The sequence below is a fragment of the Passer montanus genome, unplaced genomic scaffold, assembly GCF_014805655.1.
Source record: "Passer montanus isolate IOZ18808 unplaced genomic scaffold, ASM1480565v1 scaffold1, whole genome shotgun sequence".
Taxonomy (NCBI): Eukaryota; Metazoa; Chordata; class Aves; order Passeriformes; family Passeridae; genus Passer; species Passer montanus.
In genome coordinates this window covers 10057930-10079995 of record NW_024356504.1, presented here as the reverse complement: position 1 = coordinate 10079995, position 22066 = coordinate 10057930, and the positions used below count along the sequence as shown (strand labels likewise).

Below are 22066 nucleotides of genomic sequence, written 5' to 3'. Positions count from 1 at the left end.
TTACCTTTAGATACGTCAGGTAGTGTTTCTTTGCAACCTCCAAACGCACTTTCATCCAGCTCCACACTTGCATTTCTCTGAGTGACCGCAGGTGAGCCGTTTATCACCACGGGCCTCCAGTACCAAAAGCCCATGCCCCTTTCCCTAGTGCCTCACACCAATAATCCCCTGTGGTCCATCCTCCATCCTCACTGCTCCAGGGCCTGTGGTGCCCCAGCAGACCCGTACGCTCTACAGTGCACCACTGTGGTCAGCGCACAGAACACCTCGTTCTACAGAGAAACAACAATGCAAACCCATGGATGCGCCACACAAACTAAAGTTAGAAACAGGCACCTGGTAGAGCTGAACCAATTTAAGCACGGCTGCGGGCAGGCGGGGCACTGCCAGCGGCACAAGTTCCGAGACCTCGCAGACTCTGTGCAAAGCCGCAGCGCAGTGACAGCCGCGGCGATGGAGGGTCCCGCACCGCACCGCACCGCACAGCCCCGCACCGCAGCGCAGCGCGGCAGCGGCCGAGGACGCGCTCCTGCGCCCGCGCCAAGGTCGGCGGCAGCCGCGGGGATGTTGCCTGCGGACACGGTTTCAGCTCAGTGGGGTTTCCTTGCAAAAGAGACATCTTCTTCCACTAGTTTTTTTTTATTTTGCACAAAGCGCCCGGGTGCGAAGCTCCACACTCCGGTGCACGCGGGCACCGGGCAGGCACACGCTCTCCATCCGCACGGCCGGCCCTCAGCCCGCTCCCGTTTGCCAGAGCGGCTGGGGATGGGCAAGGCTGGCCCAGCCGCGCACGTTACCACCATGGGCACCCTCTGCCGGGGCTGGAGCGCGTCCCGGAGCGCCCGCGGGGACACGGAGCGCAGCGCCCGGCGGGGACCGCGGCCGCGGGCACACGGGCGGCACGGCCCCGGAGCGGCTCCCGCTACCCGGAAGCGGCGCTGCCGCGCGCGGGAGCGCGGCGCGGAGCGGCGGCAGCCCGGGTGGCCGAGGGCGGCGAGCGCGGCCGGTAAGGTCCGGCGGGGGATGCCCGTCGTCGTGCGCATCCCTTGCGACCGCTGCTGAAGGGGCGGCCGGCAGCGCCGGGCAGCGGTGCCGGCACGGGCGGAGCGGCGAGCGGGCGGGATTCCGGGCCGGCAGCGCGGACGCGCCCGGGCCCGCGCTGGGGGCGCTCAGCGCGGCCGCGCCGCTCTTGGGGCGGCGGGCTGAACTTCCCTCAAGGCAGGATTTTACTCGAAGGCGGTCCCGAACGCCCGGCGGGGACAGTCACACAAGCGAAGGCGGCAGCGGTGGCGGTGTGGCCGCAGACTGGATCTTAAAGTTGTTAACACAGTTAGCTCAAAGAAAAGTTATTGTAAAGTAAGCGTGTCGGTGACGGTTGATGCATGACCGCTGGCTACTGAGACAGAGGAATTAGAAAGAGGAAATCCCGTTTATCCCTGTGCACTCCTTTCCATTGTTCTTCAACCTACTGTACTTTTACTGATAAAGGCAATATTGCTAAGCTTTGAAGTGTTGTCAAATCTTGTTAATTTAGATAAAAACAGCCTTTAGATGTTCTTTAGAGATGTCGTTGTAAACATTAAGTATCTTGATTATATAACATTTGAAGGAATCTGCCAGGATGTTGCCAGGCTTTGTGATGAAGAACCTGATCTTCCAGTCATGGAAATAAAGAGGAGTTTTGACATTGTGATTTGGTAGGAAACAGGATATCATCCACAATTAACAGACCTAGAGAAATTAGTTCGTGTTATCTGTTGGTTATGTTGCATCTCTTGGTTTGGGTATTTTAAACATGTAAACACTGTCTGCAGAAAATGTAAAGAGCATTTAGTTTGTTTCGGGGGTTTTTTGTTCCTCTGGACCTTTAAGTTTCCTTTTCTACTTTCTAGGATTGTATTGATCTTGTTCACTCTTTCTTGGTAGAGTATTCTGATTAGTTAGTTATAAGGATGTGTTCAATCACGTGGTGCATAACGTGTTTTCAGAAATGTTTTAGATCGTGATAGATGCAAGGGTGAATAACCAGTACAAACACCATTGTAGCACATACATGCTCTGCTTTGGGGAGCTGAAGCCCATTTTTACATCTGTGGGGAAGGGAAGGCACAAGTAAGTGTAAAAGATTTGAGGTGTGGAATTAGGGCTGACACAGGTTAAATATTGTTCCCTCCCTGCATACTTACCCACTAAATAACATTTTTGGTGGAATATAAATTGCTAATGAAATTTCAGTTCTCATACAATTCTAATTCTGGATAGATCTATACAGATTCAGCAAATGTCATACTGTCAAACCAGTTTTTCAGAAACCTCATTTAGTTAACCTGATTCAGTGTCGTCAGAGTATTTTAGATTATAGTAGAGAACAATCCTCATCCACGTATGTCACACATAGCCCGATGCAATGCCTGAGATGTACTCAGTTTTGCTCATCTGCCTCATAACATCACCCATTGTTTCCTTATGTGCTTTTTTCAGGAAAGAAAATCCCAAATTTTTGTGACTGTTTTTGTGGAAGAGAGCAGTGAAATCTTTAGAGGTAACAGGCTGAAAACACTAAGCTTTTCCCCCCACCCTGCCTTGTGAATGACACCAAAACTTAATCTAAAAATTTAGTTTGTGAATGGATAAACACATAAAAAAAATAGTTTGTGAATGGTAGAACCTTCAGCACATGAGCAGACTGTATTTGTGCCAGTCATTTCAGTGGGGCTGTTCCCAAGAGAACGTGCGTGCAGGAGAATGTATGCCAATATATTTTCTACAGCTATGCCTTAAATACCTTTTTCCATGCACAATCCTGAAGAAATCTTTTGTAAAACATCTAAATATTTCAGTGCTGTCATTTCAGAAGGGTGCTTGATTCAGTGTTTATTCATCTTCTTTGTATGTTAGTAAATAATGAAACTTTTTGGAGCAAGAGTCATTCCACCACTGAAGTCAATATACGTGTATTAAGTATTTACTTTTAAAAAAATATTAATCAGCTGTAGACTTATGAATATTAATAAGTATTATAGTTACATAATGCTCATACCTAGTTAAAAGTTAGAGGAGAATGCAGAAGTTTCAGAAATTTTTAGCTTGCTTTTCATGGTTTTCTTCTCTAGAAAAGAAAGTGAGTCCATCTGTATGCCTCCCAACACTCAGAGATATCCTAAATTTTCCTAAGCTGCTTTTGTAGTAGTAATTTTACAGGGTAGTTTCACTGTATGTCACATAATAAGAAATCTGGAACTGAAGCAGTCAATTCTGTTATGTTCTCCACCCTGATGCTTATTTAGTTAAACAGATAAAGATAGATAATAAAATATTATTGATGTAATTTGCCATGACTAGTAGGAAAATTATTTCTTTTGATACAGCTAGGGAAAAAAAGTGGTATGCTTTTTAGAAATGAGTGTATTTTAGAAATAAGTATATATGTACGTTCAGGTGAACCAATGAAGAGATGCAGAAGCTCAGGGAAAAGATGAATGAATGATGTATCTCCTAGTTGTATTAGATTATACAAATGGTACACTGATCTGTTTGGAAAAGCTAATGCTGTTTTTGAACTGCAGTTAAAATATGGACTCATAGCTGTTAGATCTTTCTTCATCAAACACAGCAACTCTAAATGCTGATGTATGGCAGCTCTGCAGAACTCCAGACACACACAAGTATAAAATGCCTCAGCATCCAAGTGTTCCCTTTGCTGCTTACCCAGCAGCCTCAGATGTTTCCAAACAGTGATAGTGTCTGCTGCTGCCTAGCAGTGCCACGGGCACAGTGACCAAGAGTGCTCTGCTTGAGCACCTCTTTCTCCTGAGAATGCCTTTCAAGGAACGTAGGAAAGATACTCTTGAACAGGAATTCAGCTCCCAGTGCAGGGAGCACAGCTCTTCAACAGTAGGACAGAGGCAAAGATGGGGCGGTCGTTGTTTGACTGACAGACTGCAGCTATGTTGGTGGAAGAGATCAGCTTTCCCCAGCACGACCAGGAGAAAGAAAGGATGTACAAGAGTCTTGGGCCTGTTTGTGCCTACTTTTAATACAGAGAAGAACCAAGGTGTGATAATGAATGAATTACAGATCTCAATTACAAGACACCCCTCTTCTTGTATAGCTACCTAAAACATAAAATTGCCAGGTATTGCATGTGTAGTGGGGAGTGGACACTTTTTAACCCTCTTGCATTCTGATTTTTGTAGCTCTCAATTCAAACTCCCAAACTAGTGGGAATAATCTAGATATATGCAATAGTTACTCATCAAAACACTATTATTCCCTTAAGGATTAAAATGTGTAATTTAATGCTTGTATAAGTGTATAATTTAATGTATCGCTACAAATATTTATGAAATACATAAGTATGCATTTCTTTGCACTAGAAGAAGTTACCAAATACTGGTGAGGGAGCTAATGGTGAACAGTGCAGTGAACAAAGAAAATGCTACATAACTGAAATCTTGTGAGAATACTGTTGAGCTACATTTATTCATTTCTGTGGAGTGTTGCCAGTATACCTTTTCCCTTTGCAGTAGTCTCAAAATATTGTAATTATAATATACCTATTTCATATATAAACAGTTTCTGTAGTGGAAGGCAGAAAACACCCGATAGAGGCTCGCTTTTGCACTCAAGTTTTTAAGACTGCCATCTGAGTACCAGCAGGCTTTAACTATTACTGTCTTTTGAGACTTACTTTAGTAAAAAAGTGAATGACTTACACGGCTAACCTTGCTTCCCTTTGAGCAGTTCTGCAGCTCAGCTCTTTGAGGGGCTGATGTTTGTTTCTTTTGTCCCTCAGCAGGTGGCTACAGTTTCACTGAAATAGCTGATCTTGCTGTGGAACAACATCTGTGGCTTTCTGGGGTCACACTGCTTGGAGTAATGCAAATATTTCCTCCTGGGTCTGACCCTTATTTTTGTTTAAAGATACAGTTCTAATTTATTGCTTAGCATAGGCTGTTGTGTTGGAATTTATACTGAAGGACTGCTGTTATTCAAATCTGACCTCCATCTTTCACAGCTGCTAAGAAGCAGGGGTGTAACTTTTGTGGATTTTTCAGAGCTCCACAGAAGATACTAAAGGCAACTGAAGTGCAGAACATCAGAAAAGCTCTGCTGGGTCAGACCAGTGGAGCTTCATACTCAGGGTTAGGTCTCTGACAGTGAAATTAAGGGATGCTGTTAGGGACTAGACACAAACCTGGCTGTTTTATGAACCTGTTCTCTTGTACTCTTCCAGCATACTTGTTTGTCACATTACAGATGGTGGGTATATATCTGCTCAGTGGTTTTAGAGCCCATTTGTGGACCTGCAGACCAAGGACCTGTCTTTTTCAAACTTGCTGTGACAGCAAGTTCCAGAAGCTTACTACTATCTTTGTAAAGAAGCACTTAGTTCTTTATTAACTGATGTTGTGCTGGCTTTGTAAAAGGTCCCTTAGTTCTATTACTAAAAGATTTAGCAAGCAGCTTTACGTTAGTTTATTTACCATGTTCATGATTTGATTGATCATATCTTGCTTCAGTCTTCTTTTCTAACTAAAAAGCCCCTGAAGTCTCTTTTTCTAGTCACTCCATCTTTGTGGTATTTTGTTCTCTGACTAGAGTGTTCTTGAGATGCAGAGACCAGAAGTACTTGAGACATGGATGGACCAAGGTTGTACAAATGTGCACTGTCTTTTTCTCAATGCCTTTCCTCATGATACCCAATATTTTGCTAAGGTTTTTCTTGCTGTTGTACATAAGGATCTGTCAATAATGGCTGCTGGATTTTTTCCTCCAGTCATTTGTCAGCATGTTGTATATGTGACTGAGATTATTTTTCACGAGATGTATTAGCCTACATATATCTATACTGAAGCTCAATTGTCATCTTTTTGTCCACTCTGAGTGCTTCTGGAGCTCTTTGCCACCATGGTGGCATTAGTTCTGTGCTCAAAGACAACTTCTTGTGCTTGTCTCCATTTTGCAAACAGTATCATTCCTTGTGAGTCTTTTTGCATGTGTGTCTGTGAGGAATAAAAGTGCCATGGCATATCAGACAAGAGTGTTCATAGATTTTAAACTCACTGAATGTAACACAGGCTCTGGTTTTTTGTTTTGTTTTGTTTTTTTCCTTGTACCTCAGTAAACTCAGACAAGGTAATGCAATGTCCAGAAATCCAGACCACATAAAATAGAAAGAAAACTCTTAAGAAATGCCATTCCTAGTACTTATTCCAACTGCAATGAAAAAGGAAGTGAGGATGGTGGTATGTGGTATTTGATCCATGTTGATTGCTGTTAAAATTATTTTTAATTGAAACCAAAGAAGCTTTTAAAAATATCGGAGTGCAAAGCAATATTTACTCAAATACCTTTAATGCTTTCCTAGCCTCTCTACGGATTCAGTACACAACAGCCTTAACTCCAATGCTATCTAATTAATCACCTTTCATTTGTGAGCTACATTTCATAGTACGATGAAAATAATAACCAAAGCTTTTCTTCTCCTGCCTCCCAGTTGTATTAGGGGTTAAGCTGGAAGCCTGCCATATAGAAAGGATCTCTTCACATTCCTTGTTCAAAGCCAGGCTAGTCATTCGATACTCAAAGGATGTCACTTGGAAAAGCTGCTGCATTGCCAACAGCACCGAGTGAGGTTTAAAGAAACGTCAGAAATGTATTATTAGTGTGCTGTGTTACTACTTAGTGCTACGTAGTAATAAATGTGGTTTCACAGCAGGGCAAGTAACTCCAGCAGCCTGTCTGTGATGATGCTGTCTCCCTTCTCCCAGTCACAGTAACACCATCCTTCCTAACCTTTCCAGAACTACTTCAGCACATAAGTCTGGCAGAAGATCACTCCTCCACCCTGGCCACTGACTTAAAAAGCCAAACAAAACAGAAACCCACTTTCTGCCAGCTTGAATCTGCTTCACAGAGGACGTTATGAAGGCTGTGCAAGGGAGGACATAGAACTATGAAGGTAAATGCAAGAGGAGAACAAGATGGTTGAGCAGCAGCAGTTAACAATATGTGCTTGTCAAACCCCAGTCTGAAGTGCTGTTCTGTTTCTTGATTTATTGTTATTCAAGTACTTGGCAGAAGTACCGGACGATTTTAGTAGGCAGCCTATTGCTTTGTTAATTTAAATATTTAGCTTAAAGAATTACATTTTACTTTCTTTGAAGAAAGGCCCCAGCTGCTCTACTACTAATTTATGAGGTCATATGCTGTGTAAATCTGGTTGTCTAAAGGACTGTTACCCACTGTAGTTGACTGCACCAATAGGGTTCTTCTCTCATTTTGTTTTCCCCTGTAATACAATTCATCAGAACAGCTTTTTCAAGTTAGCAAGTATTCAAGTACATAACAAATGTATTTCTACTAGTTGATTTTTGTCATGGGTGGTTTAAAGTTATATTCCTGATCTATTAAATGGGTGCTGTTTGTTGGAATCAAACCAAAACAAGACAGTTTGCCAAAGAAAACGGTTTTGGTATATTGCATTTGCACGGTGTGCTTGAAACTCACCCAGTGCTTCTTTATGACAAGCATGTCCATGTGTACAAGTAGCTGTGAAGTCAAAACAGCTTTTTGTTGGCTGATGCAGCTCAGAATTAGTTTAGTGAGCTCATGGTAACCTGCAGGATGTCATGGATAGACATGAACACTGTCAGCCTGCTCTTCCTTTTCCCCAGTACTTACAGGCCACAGTGGTGATAATTGCTGAATCTGTGCTGAATACTTTTGGCAGCAGTGATAGAGCAGTGCCAAATGTGCTGCTTATCTGCCTTAAACAGACTATCATTGTAAAAAGTGGAACTTGTGTCCCATTGTTCAATTGTGACAATATCTTCTTGTGTTAAGATGGGTGCATTCATCTAACATTTTATAAGGTACTTCAGAATCATCAGCCAAGTTTCACTACAGTCTTCCCTAGGAAAAATACTCAGATGTAGGTACAATGGTACATGTAAATGAAGCCACACCATTGTGGGCATCCAAAAAATACTAACAAGTTAATTTCTTTCATATGTATACTTTTTCATAAGGTCTGTCAGGCAGCTAGTAAGAGTGGCATTAGAACAGTGGTAGCATTGTACTGTAAAAATCTATTATACTAATGTATACCTAAAGCTTTCAGCATTTGCAAGATTTTTCCATGTAGAAAAATAATACATTTAACTTGGATTTCAGACTGTGTAGTAAAGCCACTGGTTTTTCTTTTTGCCAAGCTTTTGAGTATGCTAGATTTTTGTTAAAAGGCCACAGAAAATGCACCTTAGTGCAAATACAATCATAAACCAAATTCTGTTATATGTAGTTTATACTGTATTTGCTTAAAATAAGCTAGGCAGTAACAAAGCACTGCTAAAAGTTGGCTAAAAAATTCAAATATATGAGGTTTTCATCACAAGAATTAAAATTCAAATGAAAGCTTCTCACCAAGTTAGTGGCAACTAGGTCATATTGAGTCTGATGTCTCTAGTTTACTTATTGGGATTCACCTCTACCCAATCAGTTTCTTAAAGAGCACATTACTTCTGCTCTGAAATACTTTTACACAAATATTGCTGTGTTGCAGCTAAGATGAAAAAATGTTTTGTAAACCCTGAAGAGACTGGCCTCCTTGCTGGTGATTTTCATGTGCAGATTTCAGATTATTCTACCAAGTCAAACATTCCCATTGATTAATCAGGCATTGAATTGGGCCAGAAAAGTCTGGAATAGAATTTGAGCATCCAGTCTGCTACTGATTCTGTAAGTTGGATCATATTAAACATTTCACATGGAAGATATACTGCTACTGGGAAAGAGTTTTTATCCATGTATTCTACCTAATTCATTAAATGAGAAGTCAATGGGAGCAGAATTCAACATATTATGTCCTAATTACAAGTGAGGAGGAGATACTGAATACCATCTTATTCTGAATATTTCTCAGGAGAAAATAAATTATTTTTTTTTTTGCTCATGCGTGCATGAACATAGAGGCATAAAGCAAAATACTAGTAAAACTAAGAACTAATTTGTGGAAGTTCTGAACTATTTGTTCATTTGTCATAGGGAAATTAAATAAATTAAATATTTCTGTTAGGCTTTCCTCCAAAGGTGTTACACTTGTAATCATCTCCTTCATAGTTTGAAAACAGTAAGAAATGAAAATTTCTGTATAACCCATAAAAGTAAGCAGCCTACAAGTGCTAATCAATCTTGTCTTTTGTGAACTATGTCCCTGTTTTCTGAGCAGTCACTCAGCCAAGTTACTGCATGCTTTCCTTTTGCTGCTAGAGATGAGTTGGAGGTGATTGCTCTCTAAAGAGGCTTCTGGCATGAGCAAACAAGTCAGTTACATCTGAGCAATTCCTATGCACTTTGTACAGTTGTCAGTGACATGAAGACTCAGATCTGTTGTAATTTTTGTGTAAGACCTTTAGGGTTCAGGTGGTTTTGACTGCATGTGACCTAATATTCTGGAACTATTTAGAATTGCTGTTAATGAAATTCTTTCTATCAAGATACCAGTAAAGGTTCTGTGAGTTTTTTTCCAACTTTGATAGATGTACCCAAAGTTTTTTAAATTAAGGGGTTTTTTCTATCTTTCAAACTATCATTTTTATGTTATTTTCATTATTATGTTATTTTATAATTTTTTATGTTATTGGGTCAAGTTTTGACTTACACAAGATACAGCTGTTTGAAAGTAATTTTTAGTCATGGCTTTAACAACATGACTTCGAGCAGCTGTATTAAAAATACTACCTGATTTTACATTTTAAAAAGTGTTTTGTAAGTCTCTTATAGACAAAGTACGAGTGTCAGGTAGAACAAAGCAATTACCATCTTGTATGTTGAAACATCCTCTAAATAAAAAGTATGATGATCAGTACCAGAAATCAGTTTTGGTATCAGTTATAGTTATCAGTTATATGCTTTTAGTAAAGACACAGTCTTTTGTATGTTGAAACATCCTCTGAATAAAAAGTATGATGATCAATACCAGAAATCAGTTTTGGTATCAGTTATAGTACCAATGCTTTTAGTAAAGAAACAGTCTTTGAGACTGAGGTATCTGTAGAGCATGTTGAGAAGATTGCACACAGTGCAGCACACACACGGTGTCAGGTTTGACTCCTGGATTCCTGCTGCTGTGAACACCAGAGCAGGTTTGCTCAGGCAGAGATAATCCAAGGAGCAGTGCTGGCTGTTTGTTGTGGATCTCTTTCAGTCACATTGTGCACGTGGCATGGCCAGAACTAGTTGGTCCCAGCCACTAGAGAGCAGCTGGGAGAGCAGGGTGAGACCTGCCGGGTCGGGAAGTATTTTCAGGTGCAGGGACATACACGGCTACCTGGTGGCACTTGTGCTTGCCTGGGTGGGTGAAGTTCAAGGACACTACAGCTTGGTCCCCTGGCTGAGCCTTTGCCAGTGGCACCACAGTTGTGTGAGGACGCTACAGACTCAAGAGGCTGCTCACTGCTTTTGTGACCGCCTGCTCCTCTTGCAGAATCTCACAGACTCAAGAGCCTGGCCTGGCAGTTCCAAAGGGATGGTAAAAATGCTGATCAGAAGTTTAGTTTCAACGCTTTTCAGTTCAAAAATAATCTAAATACGCATGTATTTATACAATGTCTACATTGTTAATCTCTTATGTTGTCTTGTGTACTACCTCAGAATTCTGTAATTGCTTCCATTTTGTATGTTTTGTTCTTACACACCAGGACTTCATAACTCACTGGATGATGTTTTTGCCTGATTTGTCAAGAAAGGCATGATACTAATAACATATCTCTTCTTTGTTATCTGTTAGACTATTTTAATGGAGGAAAATAAAGCAATTTGTTCGACTTTCATATATTTTCATTGTTGAAAAATAAAATGTTGATCTTTTGAAGATGATGACCACCATAAAGATTGTTGTAATCTTAGTTTCTTTCACTATACAGTAGCTAAATAACAATGTTAATGTTAGATGTATAAGTACCAGGTTATCTCATGGGATATTAAAGATTTCTGTTTCAGAAGACAAAAACTTACAGTTAGCCATTCTAATAGGTGGTAATATGAAAGATAACTAAAAGAGCCATGGAGATGACATGTGGATTTTAGAAACTAATGAAACCCATATTGGTTGAATTGAGGTCTTAAAACTGGAATACTGTTTCTTTCTTTAACTAGTAAAACTTAGGCTAGAAATTTTTCAATGAGATGCAATGACATGCTTAAAGACAAATAGATTTTCTGACTCTCTAAGTAATACAGTTATATTGTAATGAAAATGCAGGAGGTGTTCCCTGTGAAGCACAGCACTAATATTTCATGTATAACCAATATGGAAGTGATTAAATTGCTTTACAAGCAAAGGTTTGTAGCATGGTAACACGAAACATTACAAGCCAATACTGCCTCTATCTGAAGATGTATTGTTTTGTGCTAATGAAATATTGTAATAACCTTGCACACCTTTAGAGAAGAACATCAACTATAGCTCTCTGGAGTTATTTTTCAAACAGTGTAATGATTCTGCTTAAATAATTTTTATGCAAAGAACAGTTAAAATAAACAAAACCATAAGAATGAAATGACCATATTAAATGCTAACAGATGCATAAAAGGTGGGCTAATATATAAGTATGCAGATAGAAATAAAATATTTTTTTTAAAAGTGAAAGTAGTTGATTGCCAAATGGATTTCACATTCATTCAAAGCCCGCTGGACTAAATAAAAGTGATCTCCAGCACCTCCGTTAAATTCAGTCAGTCATAAGTTCCTTCCTCTCTTCCCTAAGAATAAAAAGCCAGGACTTCTGTGAATTTCGGTGAATCCAGTTTTCAGGATTTAGGTAGCTACAGTGTATTTAACAGCTTTCTTTCAGACACAGTGTTGCAAAGATTTACACTTTCCCACAAAAACTGTACCCTGGGGCTTCATCAGGATAGTATCTGTATAGTATCTGAATTTGTTCACTGCCAGGAACACCTTGCTCAAGTTTTGCACTATATTTGTTCTGGAAATAATGAGATAAAAAAGTGAAAACTGTGTGAGTTTGGGTGAGAAATTTAAGTTGGCAATACAGGTAATATTATAAGTTAACATTCATTTTAAGGTTCCAAAGGAGATTTGACATAAAATGGTATATTCTGTTCTATAAGGATGGTTTGAGCATTGCTAGAAAGCTTGTATATTATTTTTTTGTTTTCTCTGAGTGTAAAGTTTGCAAAACTGTTTTTATTTTTTTCTCTTCTGATCCAGCTAGATTTTCATACATAGGAAGGCATGTCACATCCATATGTTCTTTGTTCCTTTAAAATACGTAACTCCTTCATCATTTGGGGTGTTCATATAACCCAGTTATTTCCTGTTATGAGTAAATTCAGAATTGAACTAGAAGCAATGAGCTACAGATTTTTGTGCCTATTAGCTTAAAATGGAAACAGCCTGCCCCCTCTTCTTGCTACATTATATAGTGGTATGACAATAGTTCTTTTAATTAGGTCATTAAGACATATACAGAAGACTGACTTGGCAGACCTAAATTACATAAATGTCACAGAAAAGTCAATAGGATGTTTGTTCATGAAATGAGAATCTCACTGAACGAAAGACTGTACTACTACTAATAAAACTTTGCATCAAGGTTGAATTCATAACACACTGCCAGCTACACTGCATTGATGGAAATGCAGTTTGAACTCCAATATTTACTCAGTATGGAAGTGATGAATACATGGCTCTAACAGAAATGCCATTTTTTGTGCCAGGTAGTTACTAGTACTTTGGTTAAGGAATTGGGCATGTCAATTAGCACTGTTCTAACTAGGATTTATTTCAATGGTATTTTATTAAATATGCCAATTTATGTGTAGTATTTGACTGCAGGTGGTGGTGACACAGGACTTCTTAGAAAAAGCATTTCTGCTTCACCATGTGAGATGCTGTCCGGAGCACTGTTCTAGGGTCATGTCAAAAATTGGCATAAACTTGTATGTGAATTTCATTTACACTTTAGCAGGGTCAGTTTCACTAAAGAGTACCAAGGAAGAAGGGTAGTCACACAACACATGCTTTACTTTTTATCAGAGGTATCCATCAGCAGAGTGGGGGTGGTTGTTGTCCTGTTCAACCAAAAGGACAGATTTAATTGCCTTCAGAGGTCTCTAACAGTTCCCAAGACAGAATCTCCTGAAGGGAAAGGACAATGCTGTTCTGCTTTTGCTATTTTCTGTGACTAGCTAACAGGTGCTGTTTGCTCTTCTGTCCTAGAACTGCTGTCTTTTTGACTATGCACAGGGCTGCATGCCAGTGGAGGCTGATGTAGATCAGTACAAAAATAGCAAACTAGCCTCTGCCTAAATGTGCTAACCTGAGCAGCCTTAGACTTGAAGGCTTGGCTTCCATTGTGGAAGTTAACTGTCTGCTGTAACACCCTTTCCTTGGCAGAGGCAAAGAAATTCCTAAAGATTGGTGGAGGATTCTGTTCATTTGTGAAGTATTAATGAGCTGTTGTTATTCTGGAATTAGCTTTAAGGTATTTTATGGTGTGTTAAAATCAGTAACAATGTCACAGCAGCCACATCTTATTCACGAGGTGTGATACATAAGCATGAGGCTAGTTGCTTTTAAACAAGGACTAATTTCTGTCTCTCCCCAGATATATCTCCCTAAGTTCACGTAAATAGATTTTGGATGACACAACAAGCAATAGTCTACTTAAAAGCTTATAGTTCTTTGAAAATACTTGCAATTCCATTCAGCATGTGAATGAAGTCCAACCAAAAGACTTCAGCATTCCACAAAATAAATCCAGGGCCTTCACTTTTGCCAGCATGCTGGGAGTTATATTTTCCACCTAAAATGGATTTCTAGCTCATGATTATAATTCTTGTATAAATGGTTCATTTTTATTGAGAAGATATTTCTTGGCTTGGAAAAGTACTTTTTTTCCCTTGGTGCTAAAATCATTGAGGTGGAAGGTTTGCAAAAGAAACTTCAGCATCAGAGCCCAAACGAGGCAAAGGGCTAAAAACGCATCTTAAGGACCATTAGTCAGAACAATTTCAGGTGACGGTAGCCAAGATTGTTTTATATATGAAGTTCATCAAACAGAAAGTTGGTTTCTTTGGCTGGAAAAAAGTGCCTAAAGGGGTATATTTTTGCTGCAGTTGCTAGGGAGCAGCTTGCACTGTATCTGTGGGATATAATGTGAGTCATGTAAAATGCACTATGCTGATAATTTACCTCAGAGTGGTTAGAGCTGAGAATTGCATTCACAGAGCACATCCCATTGTACAAAAAATGAAGATGAGATGGATGTTCTGAGTAATGTTAGGTGACAGAGCCACAGTGGTATACAAGGCACAGTACACATGTCAGTCAGCTGACAGGAGCATGTCAGTGCTACACAATCCTTAGGTGGGGCTGTGATTAGGTGAGCAAAAAAATAATACATTGCAAGATGGGAGGAAAGAACACAGCAGAGAAGAAGTAAAACCTGTGTTTTTGTGCATTTGACAGACCTTTGGAATGAATGAAGTCCTGAGAATCCTGAATAGTGTAGTCTTTTTTTACGGCCAGCTCACTTGATGGAAGTCTACCACTAGTATGTTGTTTAACAAAATGAGGATGGGTAAATCGGAAGGGGGATCTGAGTAGCCCTGCTACAAAGTGAAAATGCTCCACTGCATTTGGAAACAAAACTGCTTAGCTATGAAATGTCAACATCTGTAATATAAACATCTATAATTACTTGGTTATAGGACTTTGTCATTTTGTTTCAGAATCTGTCAAATTGGAATTATTTTGGTTGAAAACACAGTTTTAACAGTTCAATATTATTAAAACTGTAAATGCAATGCATAAATTATACAGCTATAACACTGGTTACTTGTTTTTATAGCATTAAGCATTTCCAAAAATTATGAAAATATTGCTAGAGATTTCCATTTTAATATAATAGTTAAAATCTCACCCATATTTTTTCCTTACTGTATCAGTACAGTGATACTGTCTTTAAGTTAATTGCTTCACTCATTTAAGCACTGGTGCAAGTTTGTCTCACATTCTGTACACAGAGATTGAGTGTGTTTTCCTCAGCAATTACTGCATTTGTTCAAAGTGAATTAGAAAACCAAAAATGTTAGGAATACTCTTTAATTAGATGATTAAAGAACCCAGCAAGTAGCGTGATGTTCAGATAAAAACAAGAGGTATTCTGTAGCATTTTTAGGCCATGGTAGAATTCAGACAGGACATGAGTTGTACTGTGCCACGAAAGGGTCTGCCATTTCTTGAAATCCTGTATTGATTTATAGTGATTCATTATAATGAATATAGGCAAATATTTATAGTTTTCAAGTAATTTTATCCTTCCAGGCTCAGCTGGCTCACCTTGAAAGATGCTTTCAATAAGCAATCTCACAGTAAGCTGTCTGAAAACATGATGCTCTTCCTAACAACAATTTGAAACCCATTGGACTTGGCCTTCACAAAACTTTGTGAACAGATACTATCAAAATGCAGTTGAAATTAATGAAGTTATGTACATTAGCTACACTAGTCAAAGATTAAAAAAACCTGCCTTTCATAATCTGCTTTTGCAGATTATTGACTTCTCTAATCTTTTCTAAATGTTAGAGGGTTTTTTTTTCCTTCTCTAGTAAGCCTTTGACTCTTCCAACAGATTAGCTCCTCTAAGTTTTTCATAAAAGTCCACCTTTTTTTTTTCCACAAAGACTACTTTTGATATTGTAAAGTCACCATGATTTATGATGTCTTGCTACTGTCAACAAATGTCTTTGCATTTCCTGTACTTTTTCATTTTTAAATACTACTACGGAGGAAAACAATATGGTAATATTAGTGAGCTCTAACTTTATCAGTCATAATACTTCTTGTTGATTTTGTTGGAAAGAAAAATTAAGTAGGCTTTGGCACTGAGCTGTTAAAGCTCAGATATTTACAGGAGGCAAAATGAACATCTGTGAACTCTCTATTTTGAGAGGAGCAGTCACCCAAAAAGTGTAGGCACTTATATGCAAATCCTGAGCCCTCTGAGGAAAATTTTCAGGAATTTGGGGTATGGCATAGGGAAAACACTGGAATGCTGCTTCTGCTCCTTTAATAAATATCTATAGATACTGTGTTTGAGCTGGCTGAACTGCTGTGTCCATTCAGTTAGTTTGGCTGGTTTACATCACATACATACAATTCTTAAATGTCCAGAGATAGCAAATGTGTGATCAGTGGAGGAATTCAAAGCCATAATTTCAAGGTGAAATCGTGACCTCTTTAGTGCCATATATTCTGTAGTCTTAATATTCCATTGTTTCTGATGAACATCTTACCTAGATAGCACCTGAATGTTTACAAAAGGCTGAATGAACTTTGGGTTGCTCACAGACAGGAACTGTGGGAGGGACGATCCTTCCCCGCTGTTTTATGTTGGAATCACAAGCCAGGGCTGGAAGCTGTTTCAAGGTGACAGCACTGTAGCTACTCAAGGATGTAGCCTACTGCAGTAAACCTCTACATTTTAATTTTGGTACTATATGTGGTTACACATACATTAAAAAGTTTGGCTTTGCTGTGTGGAAGTGATCCAGAGATTCTGAACAGTAGTGAATCATCTGATTCTGCCATTACACCCTTAATTTTCACTACAGTGTTTATCCCAGCCTTTCCACCCAGCTCTGGGTTGGCTGTAAATTGGTTATTCAAGTTGTAAGAAAAAGAAAATAACCTGGAACAGCAAGACAAAATAGAATGTACAGTGAATCACAGCCAAGGTCTAACAATTCTGTTCCTCCTAATAAAGACTCCACTATTGCTGCTCAGCAAGCAAATACTACATTTCAAACAATAAGTTTGACTCGTTAAATTCCCTCAGTCCCTCCATACTCTATTTTCTGAAGAAAAGATGCTTCTACAGTGTAGTTCATATAAATTAGATAATCCTACCAAATGGTTGGATTGTGCAAGAGAGACCAGGTTGTCTCCAGCTGCCTGAAGATGGAGGTGAGGTTGGACAAAGCAGGTAGCTGCATTTCAGTTAATGAAGAATAATTTAAGGTGAATTAATGTGTTAAATGTGAATAGTGTTAATCTGCCCCGGCAGCTCCTACCTGTTCCTCCCTATCCACAGACCAGTTACTCTTCTGTGTAAGAAAGCCATAGTCCTGTGTAGGGAAGTCTTTCATTGACTATTATACTTGGCAGAGACTGACCAAGAAGCAATTTCCTTTATCTGGCTGCATTGTGGCATCAAGTTTTAAACCTTGGTTGACCCCTGTTTCCAGCTCTAAGGACTGTGAGTTAGGCATGAATTAAGTTATGTTTCCAAGATATCCTTAATGCAACTTTTAAATGTAAATAAAGGAGTTTGCAGTGCAAGTGAGCTTTGTTATGATTGTGTCCTTTGGTAGCTGTCTCCTTCTCTGGAGATACTCAAAACCTCCGTGGATGTGATCCTGTGTAACCTGCTCTAAGTGATCCTGCTTTGGAAGGGGGCTTTGACTAGATGGACCTTCCAACCTCAATGATTCTGTGATTCTGCATTCCTCTGGGAATGAAGCTGAGAACTCTGATTGTTTTTGGCTTTTTTTAAACTGATGAAGGTACCTAAGTCAGTAACACTCTCTTAACTTAGCAGTTGCTTTTAAAAGGCAAGTAAGAAGACCCACTGAGGAGCTACATCATTGGTTACTCTTGCAGATTCTGGAGATGCTGAACAGGCCTCAGAGGCTCCATGTGGGTTATGCTTGTTTAGTGCAGACTTTGTTCTGCTGTTTGTTGTTGGGGGTTTTTTAACTGCCAGCTAATCTTGAGGAAACTTGAGATCAGCATTTCCTTGATGATAAATGAAGGAAGTAAACAACTAAGAGCTCCTTGTCTGCTTTTCTGAAGTGTGGCACCACTCAGATTGATAGCATCCATGAAAGAGCAGACTCATTTGCACTTTCCCACTCTCCAGCTGCTGTGTTTGGTACCATAAGATATGGGGTCAGGATGGTAGGCCACAATTATTCATTCTCTGATGATGGAGACTTCCATGAATAGGAAAGGCAGTTGTGTTCACTAATAGAATGTGAGGCTGTACAAGGATCTTTCATTAATGCTGTATAGGGGATCTCTTCTATACCTGCATTAGAAAATCCTAAAGGGAAATAACAGAACGTTGTTTCCCTTTCCTAGGACAGAAAGTTGGCATAGAATAATGAGAGCTTGTATTCAAATGAGAGGCCTCTAAAGTCACAATTTCTCATAAGCATTTGTCAGTAATGTATGATTTGTGCCCATATGTCTGGCTCATTTTCTCCAAACATTACAAGGGTTTTCTGTGGTCCAATCTGATATATTCTAGATGTTCAAAACAAAACAGAACAATTGTACTACATGTATATTTTGTAGTCTTCATGAATTTGTTTGGATTCACAGCCCCCTGAAATTATAAAAAAAAGTGTATCTGATAAAGATACACCTTTCTGATAACAGCAGTTTAATTAAGCATTGTTTTTCACCAAAATTGGTGGTCCAGAAAATTACATATAATTGAAATGATAAATCACTGTTAATACTAATTAAAATTAAAATTACTGTCTGCCACTTGCATTCTTTGTTAGACATCTGATGACAGAAAAGATGGGTATGGAATACTGGTATGACAGTACAGGCCTCCTTGGCCTTGCTGCCAATCCTTTATTATTAACTCAAGTAAAAAACCTGGCAGTTGGGTTTCTGATCCTTTGACAAGGGCATCCTCCTCTGACAAAAGGACCTGTTTCAAACCACAAGTCAAGGAACAGGATTAATAGGTGTGAAAAGCAGTTGTGTGCAGATCACAGCAAGCATGAAAAAGGTTAAGGCAAGATTCAAGATCCAGACAAACAGTAAGGCAGAGCAATGAAGAAACAGCCGTGGGGTTATGTGACCATTACTTTGTTAGTTGTAGTGTATAGAAAACAGAAGGAATTAGTCATGAGGTTATTTTGGAAACCTCAAAAAACCCACAAACAAAAAAAAACCAACAAAACCAAAACCCCACTGGGGAAAAGCTATTGCTTTCTACCTCTGCACTAAACATGAAATTATTTTAATGTAAGTTTTTTTTATTTACTCCTGAACACTGGAGTACTTTGTCTAACACAGGCATCTTCATACAAAGGGTAAGAAATAGCAGTGACACTTGGATAAATGTCTAAACCCCATTGTATGATAATATGCATTCAGGGACTGTATAGTGTGTCCAAACCAATTTTTTAACAGAATGTTAAGAGCCTAGTAGACAGAAACTTTAATGGCAATTGGTACCTATAAGAACTAGAATAATGCAGGCAATAAATAATAAGAATGATCCTGTTCAAGCCAATGGAATACTCAGCCTGACTAATTGTAGTGGGGGGAAAGGAGTTTCTACCATTTTGATAATTTTGTTTTTTCAGATGTATGTCCTGGGCTATCAGTCAGCTTTCTTTAACTGCAGCCAGCTGGCAGGTGACACTGCAGTTTATCAAGCACCAGTAAATAAAATGTTATGCTCCAGAAAAATTCAATTCCCAAATCCCACCCCTAAAAATCAATAAAGCTTCTCCTCCAGCTAAAGCATTTCTTATGAGCATTCATTTTTTAAATACAGCAATTTTTGTCACCTTTCTTAAAAATAAAGATAAAAACTAAAACCAAATTAATGTTAAAAGCAATGAAAACTGTGGTACTAGAAACAAATATCTTTTTAATTTTCATAAACATTAAACTTCTTTTTTATTTGGGTTAAGAAATAAAGTTTTTTAAAATTATTAAGAATGAAAGGTTTGTTATATCAGTCCTTAAAAACTAAAATCATGTTTGGAATTTTGGATACTTCTACTGTAACTTTACTCTCACTTTCTGAAGTTCCTGTTCCCGAGTTAAACATCACAAGACTGACTACTCTGTTGAATTAGATTTTATTGCATTAAGGTATATCATAATGCACCTAAATAGTGTCGTTTTTGTCAGTCAGTACCCAGCTGTGGTTTAGTTTGCTGTAATAAAATTCAACTCCATCTTCATGAGTTTTTACATCTTTCCCTTTAAATATTTTGATGCACTCTCATTCAGGAGGTGGCAGAGAAGTATGACCAGTCCAGTCATGGAGGCACAGGGGTCTGTGTGCTCTGCATCTGGAGTCTGCATAAGCTGCCAGATGGTACAAATGCCTTTTCCACCTTCCCTTGTGTATCAAAGCTGTATTGAAACTTTCCTAGTATTGTGGTTGTATCAAATTAAACCTCCTGAAATTCTCAGTGTCACCTTCTGTTGCTGCCATTGACATCTGTAGTCTAGGGTGTTATGGTTTTGGCCTCAAAATTGGCTGCTGTTAACTTAGGATATTAATCATTCAATGCATTCCCCTTCTTTCTGATCTTTTCCAGTGGCCTCTAGAGCTCTTTACCTCAAAGAGATTCCTACAGCTTGCTCTTGGTGCAAACTGAAGCGTTCAGCCCTTCATGGAATCAATGGAGTCTAACAACTTTATCATATAAATATCCGTAAAAAGATTTTGGGATGTTCATTGATTGACACAACATAGTCAAGTTGTCCATTTGCTCTGAATTGAGTGCACAGGGAATTGTGTTACCTCCTAGTTCCATGCTCCTCTTCAGAGAAGCCTGTGCAGATCTCTGAGGAAATACCTATTCAGACCCTGTTGGTTCAACCTACCTCTGTAATCAACCACTACATTTTTAAGATGAATCTGGATGGAATGTAATCAAAGTTTTACAAAAACAGAAAAATATCCATATGGAATTCTAAACAAATTTACTTGTTAGACCATGTTCACTAATACATGTTTTAGCTCAAAAAAAAAGGTATGTAATATAGGAAGGAAAAATTGTATTTTGTTCATAATTATGCTAATTACAAACATGACTGAATTTGTATGGTTTGTTTTAAACTGTGCTGCTTGCATGCTCATACATTTCTAGTTGGGAATAATACTAGTAGTCCTACAACTTAAAAAAGTTATGGGGCATATTTACAATGGGACAAAATTATCATCTCCCTATCTTGAAGATAAGTCATATGGACAAATGTACGTCAGCAAAAATGAAAAATAAAATATCTCCAAGCCAAGATGAAATGCAAAGAAACCATCATCAAATAAGACACACAAGTAATCTCAGATCTATGCATCAAATTTGAGCCAATTCCCTAAATTAAAAGGATTGGAATTATATTCATATTATTTCTGACAGTTACATTTTCTTGGTATACACCAGAACATCAAGAAGGACATTATATGCTGATAAATTTTGTAGCATCTTATTCAATAACTAGAAATATATTGAAGCTTACATTTCTAAGAAGCATTTACAAGACGATAACTGCTAAAAATTCTGCCCAGTGTATGGAACAAGCTATTTGGGATTTTTCAGTAAGGGAAAATACAGAAATATCAGAAAGAACCTGAAAATCAAGACAACCATTTTCCCCAGTTGTTTTTGCTTGTCTGGCAGTAGGAGTTATTTTTCTCTCCTGGGTGAGGTTTTTACAGTGACTGGGAATAAAGTACAGTGTTTTTTGTGGTCCCTCTCAGGAAGCCATCTTTAGTGGCTGAGATAATCCAGCAGTGTCCCTTTTTCCAGCCAAGCAGGAGCTGTGGAGCTGTGCCTTGCTCCCAGGATGCAGCAGCTTTGGCTGAGTGACCAGCCCTGCAGAGCAGCACAAGCTCCTGTCCTCTGCCAGTCACCAGCCTGTCTGCTAAATGCTTCAGCAAATGCACTCCCATTTCAAAGCCGTGTTTGGCACTTAAAGTCTTTGATTTTTAGTTGTGGCAGCTGTTGTTGGGATAAATGAACTGGCTGTTGGGAACAAATGATGTTCCAGCACCTCTGGTGCATTTGGGTAAATTCAGGACACCAAGCGAAAGCTGTGACTGGTTCTAGGTATCTTCTGAGAATAAGGATTCCTTCATTCTCTAGCTTTCTACAAAATTACTTGCCTACATTAGAAAATGGAAAATTTACCAGAAAGACAGACAGCTTTCTCATTTGAAAGCCTATGGGAAAAGTGAAACTAGTTTGTTTTGCCTTGTTACCTGGATGA

The 22066-nt window shown here is 39.1% G+C and overlaps 1 protein-coding gene across 4 annotated transcripts in view; it reads left to right on the top strand.

Annotated features, from left to right (window-relative positions):
• The first annotated feature begins 947 nt into the window (after window positions 1-947).
• B3GALT1 (beta-1,3-galactosyltransferase 1) overlaps window positions 948-22066 on the top strand; it is a 178656-nt gene continuing 157537 nt past the window's right edge. For 2 of the 4 annotated variants that reach the window (XM_039731106.1, XM_039730936.1), the window contains exons 1-2: window positions 948-1006; window positions 6807-6964. The gene's annotated coding sequence lies outside the window, so the exon portion shown is untranslated. The remainder of the gene's footprint in view (window positions 1007-6806; window positions 6965-22066) is intronic. The other 2 variants (XM_039731019.1, XM_039731185.1) reach the window with 2 other exon arrangements.